At 37.5% G+C, this 23,223-nt stretch overlaps 1 protein-coding gene across 1 annotated transcript in view; it reads right to left on the bottom strand.

Annotated features, from left to right (window-relative positions):
• The window catches only part of EYS (eyes shut homolog), a gene marked incomplete at its 5' end in the record, with an annotated part of 675,648 nt that overhangs the window by 80,353 nt on the left and 572,072 nt on the right, over positions 1–23,223 (bottom strand). The gene's annotated exons all lie outside the window — the stretch shown is intronic.

The raw sequence follows: 23,223 nt of genomic DNA on the forward strand, positions 1-23,223 counted from the left end.
CAATGAAAATAGAGGAACGACTCCACATGTTAAGAAAATGTAACTCTGAGCACTTTGTTGGTTGACCAATTTGCTCAACTATTAGCACTGGTAACTCAGTGTGACAATTTAGCACTTCCAAGGAAAAGAAGAACAGGAATTCTTCAGATTGCTTTGAAATATACAAAGATGGTAGAAAAAGGGACTTCATCATAATGAAGAAAAAAATATCCTCTCCAGTTACACACTGACCTCTGAAATCCAATGTTCTCCTATACTTATGAGATGGAACACTCATTAATTCATGATCCAGAAAAGTAAGAGTCAGTAAGTATCAAAGAAACATTGTCAGTGTGGCTCTGACACTCATTCCTCAGCACAAAATCAGAAATTTTCTTCAGCCAAATATGTAACAAAGAAACATTTCCTCTTGTTTATAGATCTGTGCTGCATGGTTTCTTTGAATATCCAAGAGAAAAGGGAGCTCTGGAGTCTTCCCTGGATATTTAACCTGTGACACTTTAGCTTCTTGTTACTGTACTTTGTAAGTCACTCACCCATGAGTAATAAAATACAATTAATGGAGAGATCTAGTATTACAGCTTTAAGTCACCAAACATTAACTGAACCTAAGTTAATCTTTACCGATACATAAATCTAAAAAATAGCCAACCTTTTCAAACTTTAAAAAATACATATTCCTGATGATAAACTCGCTAAACACGCCGTGTAAAGATGCTGTATTATCTAACATCCCTTCACCAAATCTTCCTAAGCTTATATGAGAGACATGTATATATGATTTAGTAATTAATTAGAACTCCATAAATAGAACTGTATGCCCAGATTTTTTATTAGTATACATAGAAATAAAAATATTTGTATTTAGTTTTACATATAAGCCAAGAAATTGAATCTGAAATTGAATACTCTTTTGGCCTTCAGACAAGAATTTTAACTGTAACTGAAAGCCTGAGTGAGTGTATCGGGTTTGCATGGCAAGGTTGTATTAGCTACAGGGGTGACTTCCATGAGAAGCTGCTTGAAGCTTCCCCTGTGTCTGACAGAACAATGCCAGACATGGGAAGCCCTTGCTGGAGCAGGCTCCTGACATGAGCTGTGGCCTCGTGGAGACAGAAGCCCACATGGGAGCAAGTTTGTTGGCAGGACTTGTGATCCTGTGGGGGACCCAGGCTGGAGCTGCAGTGGTTTGTGAAGAACTGCAGCCCATGGGAAGGACCCGCATTGGAGAAGTTCATGGAGAACTGTCTCCTGTGGGAGGGACCCCAAGCTGGAGCAGCGAAGAGTGTGAGGAGTCCTCCCCTGAGGAGGAAGGAGCCGCAGAGACAACATGTGATGAACTGACCACAACCCACATTCCCTGTCCACCTGTGTCACTTGGGGGGAGGAGGTAGAGAAAATCAGGACTAAAGTTAAGTGTAAGAAGAAGGGATGGGTGTGGGGAAGGTGTTTTAAGATTTAATTTTTATATCTCGTTATCCTACTCTGCTTTTGATTGGTAATTTTGATTTGTAATAAAATAGTGGTTTTTTTTTTCCCAAGTGGAGTCTGTTTTGCTCATGATGCTAATTGATGAATGATCTACATTTGTCCTTATCTCGACCCACCAGCCTTTCATTATATTTTCTTTCCTCTGTCCAGCTGAGGAGAGGAGTGATAGAGCAGCTTTAGTGGGCACCTGGCATCCAGCCAGAGTCAACCCACCTCACAATATGACATCAGAGGAATGACATGCAAATTAGAATAGTATTTAATTTCAAATCAGCTGCTCTCCATGTTTTGCATTCTATGAAAGAATACCTGACTACACTCATACGATACCCTTCTCACATTCTGCACAGAAAATGATTCAAAAAGTTTGTCAGAAAGGAGGAAATACAATAAGGCAGGTGCAGTCTTTTTTAGTATCATCATAAAGGCTAAGCCCTTGACTATATCATCTGCCTTGAGTGAAGAGCAGCATTGCTCTATCTCAGGAAAGACAGAGATACATTAACAAATCCTTTTGACTGAAAACATTACCAGTAAATAATTTCTGTTACTAAAGTGACAGAAAACACAAACTATGTTGGAACACTAAAGAGGACTGGATGTATTTTAAGGGATATGCTACAGCTAAAGCAAAATTAACAGTCATACCAACAGATTGTGATGAAATGCTGTTGTATATGTTACAGAGTATCTCAAGCTAGACAGTCACAATTATCCACTTCCCATTAGATCCATCATTTCAGTGGATTTATAAATATGATAAAGTACTTCAGTTATCCAGGATATGAAGGGAACACAGTCAGGGTTACATTAATTAATAATTTGTGATCTTAAAAAAAAAAAAACCAAAAAACCAAACCCCCAAAAAAACCTAGCAAAAAAAAAAAAAGAGGAGGAGGTAAATTACAGTCCTCCACATAGGTTTTTCTAATCTCTGGGTTTCACGTACTTCATAAGCACCCAAAATGGCTAAGAGTGTCGGCCCCTCAGTTGTCAGTACCATCCCCTGTTGGATGCAACAACACCACAAGAAAATCAGTAGGACAGAATGTGTAACCATGGTTCAGTTGCTCCTCTTCACAGCTCAGTACCTCAATACAAATCCACCTGACTTACACTAAAATGCCAAACTGGATGATGAGATGCAGGCATACATTGCTTCATCTGACCCAGAAGTGGAGCAGACGGCTTGAACAGGCACTGCCAGCATTACCTGTCAGAGCTCTGAATGAGTTCATCTAGAACTGGAAATTTCTACTGGACAAGGGCAAGTTTATTTGACACCTTTCTTTTTGAACTCTATGGGTCTATCTAATTTGGAAAACAAAGATGGCAGGCCATCTTATATAGCCAAACAATGTTCATCCCAGTGTATTTGCCTACAATTTGGTTCACAAATCTTGAAGTATCACCTTTTGTATGCTTTCTATTGCTATATATACATTATTTGATATTTTAGAGCACGTTCCTCTGGTCCTTCTTGTTATGCATTTGGAGTAGATGATTGCTGCAGGTCCCTTCCAACTGAAATATTCTATAAACCTCTTCTATAATTTATTGCACTGTTATGCTACAGATTTCTTTTTTGAAAATCTCCTTCAGAGATATTTTTAAAGAATAGTCTGGTGATCAGACTTGTGTAACAAACTCAACACTGTACACACTCATTTATACACACTATAAACAACTCTTGCTGTTCCTCTATTGATTCTTTTTTTCTTGTTTTTCAATAATTCTCCAATCAGCAATATATAATTTCAAAACAGAACCAACTGTTTCCAGGATGCTTTGCTTCCAATGTTTTGCATGGCGCATAGTAACTGCTAAGACATTGATTCACTACATTGTCAAAAAGTGTGGGAATTCTCTCTTTTCACTTGAGTGGTCTGAAAGTTAGACAGCTAGACCAAGCTAATTATCCACATAGTGACAGTCAAATAGGCAGAAAAATATTTTTGGAGAAGGATTTATTCAGTACTAAGATATATGCCTAAAAAAAGTGGTGTGTTCTGCCAAAAGTGCCTGCAAGTCTGCACTGACTTGGGAGGGAGCACACATGCGATTTAGATGAGATATCTTGCTTGCTGAGGACTGATGCTGATATGGTAAATCCCATCCTAGTGGCGCACCTGAAGGTTTGAGAAAACAACTCTTATCTGAAATTCAAGATTTTACATCAGGCATAGGCTACTAACGCTAGCTAGTTCTGTACTGATTTTAAAATAAAAATTCTAGGTTTTATTTTTTACTATTTTAAAATCAGAGATTCAAAATATTATTGCAAAAGTTTTAAATACAAATTCTAGTGATTACATAAAACACTTAAGGAAGTGTGTGTGTAGGTAATTTAATAAATCAGCTGCTGCTTAATTCTGGTAAGTATAGCAAGTTAAATGAGAGTATAGATACAGACGAAAAAGCTGACATCTTGATAGCTTCAAGTATCTTTCATAATATGACATTCACTATTGTTAATAATTTGCATTTGGATAAACAATGACCTGTATTATGTAAAATATATCATATGAGCTGTTTCATGTGTCTGCCAGAATTATAAAGTCAAAGAACACATGAAATTTGTCACACTTGTCACATTTTTGTTAACACAGTAAATTCCTGCTGAAAAAGGATTCTGTATATTTTAACAATGTGCTATGCCTGACAATTAAAATAAAGAGTTTCAGTAACTGCCCCTGAAGATTTCAAAGAAGCAGGTGGCCTTTATCAAACTGGAATGTAGGGGAATGCTTACAGGAAGCTCCCTCTCCTTGGCTTTACAATAAATCAGACCACATGTTCTACATTTGTACTGATTGTTTCCATAGATGTTTAGGAAGTCTGAGTCAATTTGTTTCTGATGTAAGCAGGTGCCATTCCACCGAAATGAATGCTGTCTTATCAACAGTGAACTTGGATCTAGGTATCATAACAGCCAAAATACTCTATTTACATCTATCTGTAGAGAACAGTTATGAAATGCAATAAAAACCTTCCAACTTCAAGGGAAGGAACTTAAAGGTGTGATGTAGTCACCAGCACTGCATGGGTCCAGTGCAGGTTTGGGGAGTGTGGTTATGGGGGAATACCTGCAGGAAGAACTTTCTCAGGTGATTCCACCTGATTATATGAAACCTAATAAATAAACAAGAGATTTATAACTTATATCCCATTTGCATATAAAGAAAGCAAAAGTAGGTAAGCAAAGACACTCCAATCATAAACTACTCTCCACAATAAAAGGACAAATAGCAAGAAGAAAATATAATTATTAATAAGAACAATAATAATGCAATTTAGTTAGCAAAATAATTGCATTTGTGCTAGGAAAGTGGATATTGGCAGTGGGGAAAATAATGGTCCCTATATATATTAGTATTACATTAAAATGTGAATAATTTAAGCAAAATTTAAGAATTTAAGGAAACAAAAACAAATAGGATAAGCAGACTATAAAACATGATGTAACAGAAATAACAGATAAATGGTAGAATAGAAAATATGTCTGGAACAGGGATTTTTAAAGGAAAGTATTCTTCAGGAAAAAAAGCAGGGACTAGGGGTGGCATTGCCCGGAGGTGTTATGATAGACTATAGCTCTCAGGAAAGGAAAAAAAAAAAGGTTGATGATCCCATAATGTAAAATAAACCCTAAAATATGTGGACCTCAATAGATAATTCACTTATTGGCATGCTCAAAATTGCTAAACTGTACAATAACATTGGGTGAGGGTGTGCCTACCTGGCACGTGTTCTTGAAAATAACAGCTGATAACAGGGATGCATGTAACAGTATGTGGGCTGGGACACCCAAAGTCACCTGAGTGTTTGTCCCAGACTCATAATGCCAAGGAGGAACTCCATAACACCATCAACCAGATGAAGCCAAGGAATTGTAAAAAGACTTTTGAAACAAAAGAGTCAGCTTGAAATGCAGTGTAGAACCACAGGGTGCTGGGAGAGGTGGGGTCAGGAGCAGTGACCTGCTGGGCACTGCCAGGTATCTCCTGCTGGCATCCCCAGCCCTGCCTGGATGAGGTCTGGCAGCTTTCTGTGGGGCACAGAGCAGCCTGCACCAAGCCAGGGACCCACGGCGTGGGGGTGGCATGGAAGGACCCATCCTCAGGGTGGATATGGGGCTGTGTGGGGCACCTGCCCATGCAGGTCACTCAGCAGGGTACTGGCAGCAGTGGAGGGGACACTCAGCCGGAGCACCCACATCTACACATGAGGGTCTGCATGTGGGGAACCCACACTCTTCAGTGTTTGTAAAATCCAGACTGCCTGTGAGGGGCTGGGTGTGAACACCGTCTGCCTGTGTAGATAGGTTATAGAAAGTGGCTTACAAGTTTGTTACAAGTTTATTAACATTCCGCAGCCTCTAATACTGTGGTTTATCTGTGGCATTGCTGATACTGATCCTGAATGTTTAGTTCACTTATTGCCACCTAATTAATAAATCAATAATTACTCATCATTAATAAATCAATAAATTACTTCAAATTTAACCCAAATGAATTAAGCAGCCTTTCCCTGTGACAAATACATGTAAAAATTTTAAGACAGGGAAAGAACTGCCAGTACTGGCTGCATCTAACTTCTTATAATACATAATTCTAAACATGACAGACTGTTGTGCTTATGTATTTAGGAAACAACATAGGTTGTCTGAGACAACCTAAAATTTGTCTAAATTGAGAAAATAGGTGTAGACAGAAAAAAATTGCAAATGTGGACGTCCAAATAATTATCCATATTGCACTGTGACAGATGTTTCCAGCTGTATCAAACACAGATGAAAGCACTTAATGGCACAAAGTCTGCAGCATTCAGCTGGCTAAAACCAGACGCAAAGGTTGACAGTCATGTTCTCTGTGATATAAAGGAGAGCCCTGAATTAGAATCTCACTTTTCAGACATAACTAATTGGTTATTACTTAAGATGCCTGTCCTCTTTCTGATTTTTGAAAAAAGTTATCCCACTTTGCTTTTTTCTTGAAAAATAATTAGAGTCAAAACAGAAAGAACAAGGCAAACATAATGCTGTTTACCAGTAGCTTTGGTCACTGCTTGTAGGAAGGGGTAAATATTTACAGAGGAAAAAAGAGAAACTGTTCTCTTCTCCTTAAAGACAGGCCAAGCCAAACGAGTTCATTTGTTAACTAACATGTTTCCTTACTCAAGCAAGAAGAGTGGAAAGGGAAATAATTTCCTACAGTTCAATGCAAAGAGGGTCATAACACTTCAGAAATTCTATGTGATATCATTGTATCATCTTTCTGTGCTAAAGATCCCTGCAATAGCTGACAGCTTGGTAATAATTAGCTCCTGCCAGAAAGCAGGATGTTAGTGAGGAGGGAAAATGTTAATAATTTATGCAATAGTCAGGATTATTGGCACACTATAATTATAAATAATTGAATCAAGTAAATCTCCTGGTTGTAACATATCCTTGAGATGTTTGGTTCTTGTTCATATTGATGTGGTTCTGGGACACAATATTGATTTAATCATTCTTTTCTATTAAATCAGTGTGGAGGAAACAGGCCAGGTTTATACTCCTCTACATGTTCATTCCAAAACAGGGAGATCTGAAAGCATTCATTTGTATTTGCCCTCTCTGTTTGTACTGCACTTATGCAGAAGTCATTTTTAAACTGGAATACCAAAACCCTGTACTGCTTAATCGTGAGCTAGTAAGTACGCACTCAGCTAACAGTGGGCTGTAAAGAACATATCAAGTCATTGTATTTCAGCAACATTAAATAGCTATTAATGACTAAAATGTGACATTTGAAAGACAAATGTGACAGAATTGACTATATTAGTTCAGAGCTTACAATCTATCCCTGCTGTTATTAATTGGGCCTGTGCAGATCACTTAGTGACTCTATGGTAAGGGTTGCAAAGTCATCTCAAGATGAAAAGACTTTTTTTTTCAAAGGATGAATTCTCAGACTTCTCAGCAATATGTACACTTACCCATGACTGCTATTGCCAGAGGTAGAACAGGTTTTGCCCTTTTCTTTGTCTCAGAAGCAAGAGGCGAGTGTATTTCTCTTTTCCCCAGTTTCACTTTACACTGACATCCACAGTGCTAGCAGCAAGCCAGTGGCACCGCAGTAATTTCTCTTCTATGGAGCTATTCATCGAGTGATCTAAAATGACTCACATAGTGCTTTATTGCTCTGTTTTCTGTCTCTCTTTATAGCACCCTGTCTTTCCCCTTGAGCTGGTTACACTTCTCTGAAAAGAATAATCAGGCAAAATTTGACAAATTTTTAATCAACATGACTGCAGTGGTTTTGGTGGTATTCCTCCTGCCCCCAGTCTTTACCTTCTGTCAATAGAAACCACTTAATAAGTTCAAGACATTATTATGCACGCTTCTGACTGCAGGTCCTTCATTGATTTCTAAGGATCATCCAGCCAAGTACTGCAATGAAACAAGCATCTTAAAAACTTTTATTAGGTTCTAAATGAGACATGCTTTTTCAGATTTCCCTCCTGTTGCTTTCTGTTCAGGTCTATAATGCAGATCAATACGATCCAGAGTTATCCTGGGTGAAGAAAAAAGTTGTTGAATGTATCCAGCTGTGGGCTTGATTAGATTTTCACTTCACTGGTATAAATCAGAGTAATGCCACATAAAGGCAAGGGAATCTCTGCACTCTAAAATGGTGTAATCTCAGATGTAAAATGAGAACCAAGCTCCATTTTCTTTCTTTTTCTGCTAGCAGTGCTAGCTTGAAATCTTGCATCAGAGGGTGAACCTCCTCTATGTGTAAACACTGAATTGTGCAATTGCTAATTATTAATGATTACAACATTTGGGCAGAGAGGAATATGCCCCTAACATCTGCTGGCAAGCAAGATAATTGGAGATGCTGCCTGAAAGAATATGTACTTCTGCCTCTGTGACTCAGATGCATAATTCCTGTTTGAAGAAAGGTAAGTGTTTCGAAGAAATGCTGGTTATAGGCGTAAGGTTGCTCAAACAGAAGGCAGTTCTGATGGATGGCTGGAATATGTTGATTTTATTTCTTTAATAGCATAATGTGTTTGTGTTTTCTCTTATGTTCATTCTGATTTCAAAAATGAAAAAAAGCCTCAAGCATAATTCCTATATTCAAAATGCAGGATAAAATAATGTTTTCTGTACTGTGAATTAAAAGAAGGTAGCAGCACCACGCAGGCTCTTGCCTATGTGCACACTTCACTGTGCAAGGATACCTTCACGAACACAGCATTTCTACTAAAATACATCATTCACTAAGTCTCTCTGGAGCTACTTACATAAGAAATTCTTTTGGGAGTGAAGTAGCTTGATTGGCCCACATCGAGCACTGTTCTTCAGTGTAGCAGAGAAAGGGAAATGTAATCAGTAAAAGCATAGGAAAAAACTGCCTCTGACACCACAGTAGTAGTGAAAAAAAGAGATACACTTGAATGGAAACAAACAACAATTTCCCTTCCTTCCCCCACACACAGTATTTTTATGCCAATATTTACTAGGTTAAGCAGTTCAGAACAATTGTAAGCAGCCCTGTACTTTCCTTACTGAAAAAGATACTGCAATGAAACACAGAACAAAAAAGGTGAGAGCAGTTGCAGAAAACGGCACACCACTGCTCGGCATTATTATTCCTGGTTTCCTGACGCCTTCATTTAGAGCATGCTTTTTTTTTTTTTACTTCAAAAAAAAAAAAAAAAGCAGAGATAAAAATGCAGTGGAGACGAGGGAATGAGGTTATAGAAGACAAAGAACATCTTAAGCATCTTCAAATAGGTGCAACACACTAAACCAAAATGACTAAATAGGCCTCAACACAGTACTACCTTTTTTTTTTTTTTTCCCTCCACTATTTTTTTTTCTTCCTGGTAAATCTCAGAACATTTCAAATGTTAGCTGACATAAGGATTGTCAGAATCTGAGTTTTCTTCTCCTCTCTGTGAAATATAAACTCTGAAACATTTCAGCCAAGCTACTGCCAGTAGGAAGATGCTTTTATGAGACAAAAATTGCTTGAATATGCTACTAGGGGATTTACTTTCTCTGTAGTCCCAGTTTTATTTAGATGTCATAAAAAGCTGACAAAACCCAATTACTACTAGCTCTGCAAAGTCCTCCTTTAGCTCACCATTAAGATCTACTGCATTTTGTCCAGAGGGGCTTTAGTGCAAAGTCCATTTCTCTAGCTGGGAGCGGGTGACATTCCAGCTGCAGGTGGCAGCACAACCCACAGATCTTCCATTTCAGAACCCAGCAGAAGATTAAAATAAGCCCAGACACACAGAACAGCGCTTCACTCAGACACAGCAGAACAAAATATGGATGAAAAGGATCTCAGGGTTTTTCTGACCAAGTAAAGGAGTTTTTGAAGAACCTATTTACTTATATTATGAACTTTACTTTTTAATTAATTATTTTAAAATAAATTGTAAAAATTAAATATTTTTCTTTACACCGTGGGGTTTTTTTTGTTTGTTTGTGTTTGTTGGTTTGTGGGTGTTTTTTTTTTTTCTAAATTGGGGTAATCTGTGGTGGCTGAACTCAAGATACTCTGGGTATTATTTTGGGATTGTTGCTAAGGTTGCGGTGTTCTTGTCTAAGGAAGGTTAATCGTACATGTACCTATCTTCTCACTGTAAGATGACAGAACACGTGGTATGTCAAGGACTTAGAGAAATACACATACATTGACAAAGGTACTAGAAATAAATATCACCTAGTCTAGTCTACAGAAACTGGCTGCAAATTTAAACATCCAGGAGTTAGGAACTGCCCAATTCATACTGAAAAAAACCCCACCCCAAAATATGGACAAAACTATACTGGGAAACGAAATCATAATATATTTATACATATTCATATGTACCAAATTATCTATGCAAACACTTGTATAATAATGCACAAGTGTTTTTCTAGTACACTAATATTTATCCATAAAAAATTGATCAAATCTCAGGTTTTAACTACAGCAGTTTTCGGCAGAAGAAAGATATGTTCATTTCAATTACCATTTTGTACATATTCTGCACCTAGTGAGATTAGTTCATACCCACAAATGACATCTTGTTCATATTAAATCACAGCATTTTACCATCCAAGTACAGGACAAACATCCTTTCATTTTAAAGCTAAGTATTATAACCCTACATCTGCTTCTAAATCATCAACTCAGCTTTAAAGACCTGCTTGAAAACAAGCAAGCAACTGTCTATAAATAAAAAGAGTGTCCTGATATTGAATCCTATGCCATCTCTGTATTGGCTCTTGCCTTGCAGTAGTTCAAATGCAAAACATGCTCTCCTACAGATGGAATCCACTTGTCCTTGCTATTAAGTGAAACAGAGCAGGACTCAGAGAGCATTTGCTAAAGCTGAAAACTGACTTTATAATTTAGCCTTGAATCTTGAGCTGGCATAACTATTACATTATAAATCTGGATGCTGAGTCTCAACACTTGTAAAGCAAATAAAATAAACTCCTGATTGCTTTGTCTTTTTCATTGCAGTTTAAGTATACATAGTAAAGCTAGATTTCAATACTAAAAACATCCTATGTTTGTCCACTCAAAGGATTTCAATGCCTAACAATTAAATAGTTATCTGCCAAGAGTGAAACAAATGAAGTTTGTCCACTTCACCGTTTTCGAAGCAGGGAAAGCAGTAAGGATACTCAAAGCCTACATCAGTTTTTTAAAAATTCAGTGGCTACATTTAATTTACTGTGAAACCAAATGCACGTTTGTACATTGTATTCTAGCTCCGTCATCCCTGCAACAGTGACAAATCAAGGAGCTGTTTTCCAAGGGTCAGGGCAAAGCCCATGTCACACTTCAGCTCTGCTTCCAGGGCTTAAGTGAATCTCAAAGTGGCAAATGTCACCCTAGGGAAGGCAAGGGTGTAAGAATCACACTGACAGAATCAGAAACCAAGGTATAGTACCAGGGAAATGAAATGGATCATAACTCTTGTTTCCATTTAATCTCCAGGTTGGGGGTGGCATTTAGACTTTCTGCCTACTTGACAGGTTTGGTATTAGTCACCAGGAAGTTTTTTTTTTCTGATACTGTCTTTTGGATAAAAGGAGAATAGGGTTGTATCAGGCAGGATCTGAGAGAAAAGAAATTTCATCAAATTATCAGCTGTAAGTGTATCATATAATTTGGAGTAAAAGCACCTTATGGGCTGTGTGTCTGGAGGAGCAGAAGGGGAAATTACAGCCCTTTGGCAAATTTTCACCTCACCTTCTCCATGAAATATGAGCCAAAAAAAACATTAAAAAGCTATCCACCTTTACAATACACTATTTTTTGTTAATGTTTCTTAACTCCAAATGGTTTTCAGTCAAATTTACCTGAGATTTTTCTAAATAGTTTATCATCTCCATTACATTAGTGTATTTATCCAGTTAGTGACTCTGACCCATGTAACAGTATAATGAATACTAATGAATGCCAAGAAAAGAATCTGGATTACGTAAAATGACAATATGATGAAAACAAGCTTATCTTGAATTTGGGGATTTAAATCAATCTCTGAATATCCTGGTAGAGTGTGAAGTCCATAATTAATCCCTGAAGGTATCCAGGACAGAGTTTAAATCTGGGTTAATAAACTACTGTTTAGTTTCCACCATGGAAATATACTGCTCTGTTTCTGAAAATGGTTCACAGAATGGAAAAACAGATGAATAATTGAGCAAGTCTGACAACTGAAATATAATAACTGAAATAATATAATATACTATCATATCATATACTAGTCCAAAAAATAATAATTCCTGGATATTCTTCATCCTACAGACAGTAGCAGTCTTCATGTTTTACCTGAAGATTTGTGTTCAAAATGCTAACTGTTTATAACTCAAAACATCTTTTGGTTAAGAACTCTTTTTAAGTTGAATGCCTCTGTTATTGATGCCATACCCTTTTCTAGCATATTTCTGTTTATTTTACAGTTACTCTTTTTTTTTTTTCCTAGCTTTTTCAGAACCCTGTTGTGAGTAATTCTGAAAAAAATAAATTAATTTAAAGCTCTGAATACTTGCAGGGCTAAGACTGTCACCAAGAAAAATAGAAAAAAAATGGCTATTTATAGGATAAAAATCATTCACCTTGAACAAACGCTGTTGATTTATATTTCATTAGTAATATTTACACAATGTACTCCAACCCACATATCTGTTGGGGATTTTAGCTATTTTCTCAGTGTCCTCATCTTTACAAGTTGGGGGAGATACAAAGTAAAACCCATTGCCTTTAGCACCCTCATGAACAATGTGTTATAAAACTGCATAATATAATAAAGACAATTATGAACAAAGGACCAACACATACAGCACAGCTATACCCACTGTATAATTCAATTGTATATACAGATGTGTTTGTATCTGTGTTTCCACACAGGTATTTAAATCCCACTTCAGTAATTCCTGATGATTGCAACAAAGATGATGACATGGTAATGTAAGTTATGGGCCTTCACATCCTATTAGCAGCTTCAAAGGCTGCTTGGAAGCAGAAGAGAGATGTCATGGCCAGAGCTTCTGGAACTGAAGGCTTACATACCCCCCTGTAATACTGAGAAAATTTGCAGGAGAATGGAGAGAGGTATCTCTAATGTAAATAAAAGTGCTGAACAGAGGAGACCTTATAACTGGCAGTTTCAATAAGTGTTTTAAAAAACACTCCTGATGCTGAGCAACTGTCTTCTGACTGAGACATTTCATGTTGAGGAATTTGTGAGGTGCTCCCGGCCACTGGACATTTTCAGAACTTGACCTAATTTCTGCTACAACCTATTTAAAAATAAGTGTAAAAAGCTGCTAGCACTTCTGTATTTTATGTACACACCCAAGTAAAGTATTCCTGCAAGTACTTTATATGTTAATATATATGGAAGTTGTCCAAGTACAGAAATGAGCAGGATGTCCTAGAAGCTCATATGGCCCACTTCAAATGTCACAATCACATTAGAAAATGATTTGAAGAAACAGCATGGTTAGTCTTCTATGTAGCTTCTCTTCAGATAGATGAAATGTTTTCTCAGTCTTCTGTAAAACTCCTGAGTCAACGTCAGAAGAAATCTAGTGCACATGCTGACCTCCAAGCCCGATGAATTTTCCAAAGTACGAAAGAGGGCTAAATTGATGGGCATACTGAGAAGGTGACCTGAATACCAGAGAACACAGCACACCTTACTGACCTTTCATGTCTTGTGGAGTAATACACATCATGGCTTAACTCCCCTGATCCTCTAATTCATACCAACTAAGCACTATCAGACTTTGAAACAGAGAAGAAGAAATACCAGCTGTACTCCTACAAGCACACAAAGAGCGTACTGTAACTGGCTGTGACTAATAAGTCTGGTAATAATACAAACACTATTAAAAAGATGAGTTGTCCCTTAAGGAAACAATAAGCCTTTTAAAGCTATGCAGGACTTTTTAATTTAGTAATACAGTACTCTAGATAGGTAATTGAACAGTATTGCTACTGAGTAATAGATAAAGGAGACAGACAATAGATAAGTGTTACTGCAGACAATGACATCAGCTTTCAAGGTGCTGCTGTGAAACAATTCTTACTGCTCCACAACTAGCCTACAGCAACGCTAGATGGCTCCACAGATTACGGAAGATACTAAGGGATCCATATTAAGCCTTGTGTTGACCTCTTCTACTATGATTTCAGGTACTCCAAGGAAGGTCCAGGTGAAGGACAAAAGGATTTTTGTGATTCTAGTGTCCTTTTATCTTCCTGTCTCCTAAGATTTATATTTACAGAGAATCAGTCTTCAAGAACAGTTGTTTCATATGTATTTTTGTCGACACAGTCTTTTCTGAGGAGGGATGCACTCAGTCTCTAGCAGGACACCAGATAATTCTTAAACCTCTGTATTCTTTATGAATAACATATTGAGAGTAATATACAACTGGGGAGATATATATACACACATTTCCCCAATTTAAAAAACGAACCAACCAACAACAAAAACCCCCAAAATACCCAACCAACCAACCAACCAACCAACCAGCAAAAAAAAAACCCAAACCAAAACATTCCCTCCTTTACAACATGCAGGACTGATATTTAATCTGAAATAACTGGAATCAGTTGTGGGCTATATTGTACAAGCGCCCATGACAATGTGCAGTGAAAAAAACAAAAATGAGGGATTAGTGAGGTTACCTTTCCCTTTGAATAGCCAGCTGAACACTTTGCGGAAACTCTGGGTACAGGAAGAAAATCTCCTCTATTTTTGTATTTTCTGTTACCTACAAGCTAGCTTTAGCTAGAGTTGGGTAGCTAAAAGAAGCCTAATCTAAATGCATTATATGCATGCATACACAGCATGAAATTCCCAAGACTATGTGGGTACCACTCTGTATTTATCTGTACATATCATAACAAAGTTGGCTGGTTTTACTAAATCCAAAAAACAAGGATTACTTGTAATAAAAAAAATCCAGCTTCCTGTCTTTCTAAAAATAAAACTTAAAGAAATGTTGTTACTGAGAAAGAAAAAAGTAACAAAACCAAATTTGGTGACATGGTAACCTTCTGTATCAAGATGATACCTCAAATCCAGAGTTCTCAAATCACATTTGAATATTAAGCAAGTTCTCAAATTCAACAAGATACCAAAGGTAAAGGTTTCTCTAAATCATAATAAAAATCTGTTCTCCTCTGTGACCTCAGATAAACTTTTTCTTTTAGTGACAAGCCCCATAAAACTGGGATTCAGAACAATTATATTCTCCCCTATTCAATCTCCAGTCAACCATGCTAGTCAGGACTGAAATGTCATAATTTTTTTCTCTCTTATATAATTCTCATTGCTTGAAGTTCAGAAGTCTATCACTAGTAGGTAGGTGTATGTGCTATGTTAGCAAAAAAGGAACAAATGTTCTAACATTTATTACAGATAGTGCATTGTTAATCTTCTGCTGTACAAGTCTTGTAATGTTATTGTGATATCTTACAGTAAACGGCTACAGCATGTAATACATCCTTACAGAAAACTTATACATTTCACTGGAAGAATTATCTCTGTGGAGTTTTTGAAAATCATTAGTACAAAGAATATGGCACATTTATCATTTTTCATGCACATACTATGTATGTTACAGCTTATAACAAACAGTATGAGCTATAATACTTGTCATGATTTATAGTGGAGTAAAATCCTTATAAGAATCCATGCACTACATCTCCAGTTGGAGTGTCTTAAGTATTTCTGTATAGGCTTAAACATCTCACTGGCCTTGGAAAAATTTAGTATTCAATTCATGTTACTGATATGTTGTGTTTTAAAGCTTCTTCAAATCAGATACTCCTTCTGGAATCAAAACTAACAGAAATTATTTGGTTATGATGCAATTATTGAGAATTAGATGAGGTTCTTAAGGACAGATGAGGTTCTTAGGGGCATGATTTAGTGACAGTGTTAGGTTAATGGTTGGCCTTGGTGATCTTGAGGGCCTCTTCCAACCAAAATGATTCTACGATTCTAAAATGTCATTCCATAGTATTTCTGGAAATAGAGTCAAAACATTCTGAGGTAAGTGGTATTAAAATGGCACTTAGTGGTATGTCAATACCCATACTAAAATTTTAGCCATGGTAGCTTCTCTGATTCAAATACATTTGAATTGAGATGATGTATAAACATCAAGTTTAACAAATTTTGTGCATAGCTTGCACATTATCTAAGCAGTCAGGAATTTAAAGTCCTATTTATATAAAGATCCTTGGTTTTCCTGCATGACCTATTTTCAGCATGTTACTTTTCATACTAATCAAATATTGAATCTGTGGATCTCCAAATCAGTCTTCCTAAACAATGGTGTTTGTAAACATGAATCATAATAACAGCATTTTCTGGAACTGTAAAATGTGAGCATCTTTATTATTGACAGACCTGCCCAGAATCAGCCCCTTAAAAAGAAGTAGGTTGCCTTCTTCATACAAGTCAGTATTACATAAGTGCATACAGTGCAAATTCTGAAAAGATGTGAGAACACACAACTCCCATGTGGAAATCTTCTTTCTTTGCAAATCAACTAAAATAAAAATTAATGCCTTTGGCTTATCTTTCTGCAACAGCTGAATAAAGTGGAACTTAAAACATTAGTTTTGGACTTAATATGGACAATAGTTAATTAGATTTAGATTGTAAAAAAAACTCAAACTAGCATGTTTTAAATTATACATTTGCCTGAGTCTCTTACTCTATAAATCAGATCTATAAAAAGATCCGTGACATATGATCAGTCCCACTGTTTCTGGTGAGCTGTTTTCTTTCTTACACAGAAACACCTACATCTAAAGCAGTGATAGGAAATCTGTGAGCAATTTTCAAATCTGGCCTGCAATGCTGTTCAGCAGTTTTGAGACGTGCTTCAGTGCTCCTTGGTTTGAAAATGGGCACTTACTCGTTCTTGTGTAACAATTTTATATTTAGTTCAACAAACACACAAATCAGATATTGCAAGCTGGAAGCGAACTGCAGCTCTGTGCTAGAAATGTGAGCAAAGCATTTATAAAGGCATAAAAGGCTATCCTTAGAGGAATACATTCAGCCCAAACTTGATATTACATGCATTTCTGGCTTATGGGCACAGGGAAGTACAAGAAGTACCTCTGGCACATGATCTGGGAGCGGTTCGCCATGACTATACTTCAAAATAGAAAATGATGTAAAAATAAGTTGAAAAGAACATTTTAGTGTCGCCAAAGTCACCAGTTTGAGCTCCTTTTTTTTTTTCTAAAAACAGTCATAGTCATAATGACTTTTCCTACTGTTTGTTTTAATTAACATTGAGGATGTATACTAAAAAGAGACCTCAAAATTAGTTAAGTCACTTCACTTGATCTCTTCAGTATCTGCAATATATGGAAATCTATCACTTAACCAAGTTCAACTATAAAATTTCCTTTAACATACAAGAAAGCTCTAGCCTAGAACTTTTTTTTTTTTTTTTTTTTTTTTTTTTTTTTAAGGCAACTTTTAAGCTTCAGGAAACAGTTGGAGTGGAATATTTCATTTGGTGATCAGTTCCTTAAGGTATAAGAATTGTGTGATGTCCCAGCATTCAGAAAACAGACAGTTTTCAGAATATGATTTAAAAAACAGCTTTCCCTGTTTACAGCTGAAAAAGGTACCATCCAAGTGAGACCTATAAATCTAGCAAGGTATTTCTTACATTATCAAGGGATGAAAACTGAAAAATTACATTCCTTGTGTATTTTTGGTGATTACAGCATTCATGACAGTTGAAGCCTGAAGATAAGTGTCTCTCTATTGAAATTTATTGCTAATTGAGTTTGATTTTTCAGTCTTGGTTAATTGATTAACATTAATGGACCCATCTGCTGCACCAATACATGAGGAACAACAACAGAAAGAATAATCACTGTGAGAATAGTTTGAGACACTGGAAACATGATTGTTTGTGGGAGCAATTAACTTTGGGACTGCACTCTGCACTATAAAAACTAAGCTTGTCTATGTTTACATTTTATCAAGTCTTTGTATGGTTTAAAACAAATGTATTAATCAACCACTACTACTGTAGTGGCTGACACAATTGTCAAATCATGGGTGAAGTAATTTCATGAGTTTATTTCCCACACACAGATGTGTCTTCTTAATTAACACTAAGCTTGGTTTACAACATCTGGCTCATATGATCAGGGGGCCACACAGAATATTAAGAGCTTCCTAGGTTAATCTTTCCATGCCCTTGTCAAGCACATGCTTTAAAATCTGATTAGCTTTGAAATCACAAAATTAATCATAGAGCTATAGGACACTGAAACCCTAAATTTACTGAACAGTTGTCATTTTTTCCTCTGAAACAAACCACTCTCTGGAATTCTACATTAGCATGGATTTAAAGGGCAGTAAAACAGTTAGTGAACTTGCAAAAGTACTTCTAAAAGCAATAGAGCATTCACAGAGGAGAGAGAGTAATTTGGTTTTAAAAACTAATAAAATAATGGCTATGTAGAGAATCAGAAATTTAGATTTGCACTGGACCACTCATCTGATACAGTATATGTTTAAATACTCTTGAAACAGAATGGCTTTTGTCCTTATACACAGACAGATTTTTTTAGTTAAAATATAAATGGAACCTACATAACCTTTTTTTTTTTTTTTTTTCTTAATTAAAGTGCAGCAGATCTTAACTTAAAAAGAATGAAAACAACTAGACGTTTGCAATTCCACGATATGACATATTCAGTAGTTTCACAGCAAAATGGTGATTGTGCAGCCTGTCCCCAGCACCACAGCCAGGCCCAGACATCCTTGCGCTGTGTCTGACCCTGGTTCCCCTCACTGGGCTTGATCCTGATGCCTCACCAGTGGTCCAATGTCCCAGCCCAGTCTCAGCTTGCCACCATCCCCAAGGAGGTGTCAGCTGTCCTGCTTCTGGCTGGGCTGGTGGGACAGGCCCTGGCTGCTGGACTCTGTCCTGGTGGACCCCTGGGGAGCACCTGATGCAATCAGGGAACTGCTAGCCCCTGCTGCATCCTGAAATTTTGTGTCTGAAGACTAGGTGTACAGGAATCCCTGTCTCTTGCTACCATAAATACAGATAAAACATTTTTTATTCCAAATAAATTTATTCTGCATGATTAAGTAATAGAATGAACACAATAGGATTTTTTTTCCGATTAAGAGAAAAGGCAAGTAACTTTCCTTTAAGAACAACTGTAAAAAATGTCTCTACGAAACACACCTGTCTATGCCCAGCAGTATGTGTGACGAGACCCAGTGTTCATTATAAAGCACGTCTAAGATATTTGCTATGTAATACTTTATGGCCTTTCAGAAGCAAAAGCTCTAATGAGTTGCTAAGTACTTGAATAAAATACAATTTTTTTTTTTTTTTTTCCCACTAAACAGTGTATTTGAAACAACTGGCAAAATCTTAAGTCAATAATGGTTTTATATGGATTGTCAAACTGTTGTTTTCTTAATCTGATTTTTTTAATACAGCTAAGATTTTTTTCAGTAATAAATTCTCAAATCAACAATTAATGAGGTAGATGGGAATATTTTAACACTATAGATTACTTATGGCTCTCATTGGCTGTGGTCTCATGAATATAAATTCATTATCTGAAGATAACACAGTTGTAGAGTCCACATGCACCACCTGAACACCAGGATTGAAGCCTGGAAACTTTTCCCCATAAACTTTAGAGAAAATGTCCACTTCTGGCTTATCAATTCTCCTGCTCCACAAATGACATGGTGTGAACCACTACAGTTTGATGACCAAGTAATTAATCAAATTGTCGCTAGGATAAACCAACCAATAAATTAAAGTGGTGTGAGGGGAGAAACTCAAATATTTCAGCTACAAGAGGTACAAAAGAATGTAGCAACCAAAGCAATGAAGGAAGAAGGTGGCAACAAGCTCAAGACATTTAAAATTGGTCCATTTACTGAATAGAGTTTGTTACGTTACACACATTTACTAAACAGACTCCTAGTATTAGCAGGCACTTCTGGAAAGCAGTACAGGAAAAGTCTATAGCACAGAATCTGTTACCATTCCTTTTGAGAGATGCTTTACCCACTGAGGCACTGGACTTAGGTCTTAAGACAACAGATTCAGAGAAACAAACTTTGCAGAGTGTTCAGGTCCAGATGAAAGAGGTTCTGGGGCCAGACCTGCCAAGGCTGATCAGGAGGCATGCAATTCATTGTTTTCCCTTGTCTCCTCAATTTGAGCAACCCTGTTCAAGATGGAATTGGTGTACAGCAAACTGAAGCATTCTCCAAAGAGGTTTCTGATCCTGGCATTCTGTCAGGCAAAGTCAGCGTAAAGCACCTGCTAGTATTGCTGAAAAATGGCTGCTAGCATGGGCAAATTTCCATCCACACTTGCCCCTGTTTGCATCCTCTATGAAGAAATTGGTGCAGATGCACAGATGACCTCTCAAGAAGTGAATCTTTTAGATCTGTCACACTTCTCAGCAAAGCAGAAGTGATTTGATTGATTACATGTTACATATTGATGAAGCAATCTGTTCTCACGTATGTGTGTAACTGTCCAAGAAAGAGAATGTTGTGCACACTGTGGACAAAATGAAGCTTCAGGACTATGGGATACAGGAATTGCTCCTCTAAAGACTACTACCTAGTAACCTATCCAAGTGAAACCTCCAAATCCTGAGAGGCAACTTGTTGTGATAGTTTCTATTAACAGTCTTGACATCTGAAATGAATGATCAGCCTCTGAAAAAGCAAATTCTATTCTGTGAAGTGAACAGTACGAAATCACACCTGTAGAACCTGGACGTGAAACATGGCATCAAGATCTTCCTACCAAGGCGAAACTTACTAAATGTGGATGGTTTGTGAACTGGTGAAGAATGTATGTGCATACATATGAGAATCAGCAAACTAGGTGAGAAGGGAAAAAATTACCTCCCTTTAATCACTCACTCTTTCTAATGCATCCCAGTATGCTGCTTCCTTTCTTTGTCACACCCATGGTCAGCTAGGTGTCCACAAGAACTGACAAGTATTTTTCTGCAAAGTTCTTGCCAGCCAGTCAATCTCCAGTCTATATTACTGCCCAGGTGCAAGACTGTATTGACCTTTGTTGAACAATATGAGACGCCTGTTGGCTCATTTCTCCAGTCTGTCAAGGTCCCTCTGAATGGCAGCAGACTCACCAACAGCAGCAACAATCATTCCTGCTTGCCTTGTATTTATCCCTTGTTTCTGAGGTGCACTCTGTTCCATCTTACAGGTCATTAAAGAAGATAAATGGTATTGGATCTAGTATTGAGACTTGTGTCACCCTGCTAGTGAATCGCCTCCATCTGGAATTTGTGTCGCCAATCCTCTGGGCGTTTTTAGTCTGCCTTTCAGCCACTTTCCAGATCACCTCACTGTGCACTTATCCAGCCAGTACTTAATCAGTTTGTCACTAAAGATGGTATGGGTGGTAGTTTTGATGCCTTACTAAAGTTAAGTAAACAACATCCAGTGCTCTCCTCTCATCCCTCAAGCCAGCCATCTCACTGTGGAATGCTATCAGGTTGGTTAAGCACAATTTTCTCTTCATAAATCCATGGTGACCACTCCAAACAACTTCCCTCTCATTCATGTGTTTGGAAGTAGTTTCCAGGATAATTTGCTTTATCAGCTTCCCAAAGATCAAGGTGAGGCTAACCATGCTGTAGTTTCTCAGATCCTCCTTCTTGCCCTTCTTGAAGGTAGTCTTCTAGTCCTTGGGAACCTCTCCCAATCACCTCAATCTTATCAGGATCTTGCTATGACATCAGATAGCTCCCTCAGCACCCATATGTGAAACCCATCATGTCCCATGGACTCAAAGTGTCCAGTTGGTTTAAATGTTCCCTAATCTGATCCTCATCCATCAAAAGTAACTTTCTCCTATAGGTCTGAGAGGAACAGGATTCCTGAAAGCCAGTCTTATCAATAAGCACTGAGGCAAAGAAGGGACTGAGTATTTTAGTCTTTTCTGGATGCTTAGTCACCAGAATACCTGTCCCATTCAGCAGCAAGCCCACATTTTTCCAATCTTTGTTTTGCTGCTAATGCACTTGTAGAAGCATTTGGTTTTGCTCTGCATGTCCCCTGACAGATTAATCTCCAAATGGACTTTGGTTTTCCTAATGTCATAGCTGCATATTTGGACATTTTTTCTATTTCCTTCCAGGTCACCTGGCCATGCTTCTACCTCTTGTGTGCTTCCTTTTTATGTTTGAGTTTTGTCAGGAGCACCTTGTTCATCCATGTGGGCTTCCTGCCACTTAATTTCCTGCTCATTGGAATGGATCATTCTTGGGCTTAGAGGAAGTGATCCCTGAAAATCAGTTGGCTGTTGTAGAAAATCATGAAAATCATGCTTCTGTAGAGCTGCTTATCCCCGGTTTGCACATGCACAGTCTTCCATGACTCTGGGCAGAGGAGCAGCGACCCATTTCAGAACAAAAGCATTTCTGAAAAGGGCTGAGGCCAGCAGTTGGAAAGCAGAAAGACAGGAAACAAATCCAATGGTCATGAATTATTCAGGACCCATATTCCATTATAGTGGATGACAGGCCAATCAGTAGAATGACAGAGATATAGCAAGGAACAACAGAGGAAAACCAGACTCATTACTCCCAAGTACACATGCAATTTTACCAGTCTAGTAGGCAAATTGTGTATATTTCCATAAAGTTTCACTGTTCTTATTTGTGCTCAAACAAGGCTTAGAGATCAGAAACCTGTTTGGTGTTCTTTCTGTGCTCATACCAGCTAAGAGGGGCAGAGAAGCACCTCAAAACTTTGATTCAGGTTCTCTTCAACCTAAGAAACACACAGTGGTTCAAAGCTTTAAAAGAACTTTAGACTACGTTCTGTTCAGCATTTGCCTTGAAGCTGAAGTACATTTTTTAAAGCAGACATGGCAGACACTTTATGCATTCTATGCATTTTAAAAAGAAAAGGGGTTGCTAAGTGTTGAGTCCCTTAGACAATGATTAAGTTACTATGGCTTAAAATATAACTGTGCTCTGAATGAACCATTATTCAACTGAACCATCATCTGCTGTGCTTTTAGCCCATGTCTTCTTTTCAATCCCTTTCCTCATTTCAGCATGATGCACTTCAACTTCCAAAGGATCTTTGACAACACTTCTTCACACATGCTGAAGGTGCTGACTTGTTAGTGTTTCAGAGCAC

Source organism: Nesoenas mayeri (assembly GCF_963082525.1).
Source record: "Nesoenas mayeri genome assembly, chromosome: 3".
In the NCBI taxonomy this organism is placed as follows: Eukaryota; Metazoa; Chordata; class Aves; order Columbiformes; family Columbidae; genus Nesoenas; species Nesoenas mayeri.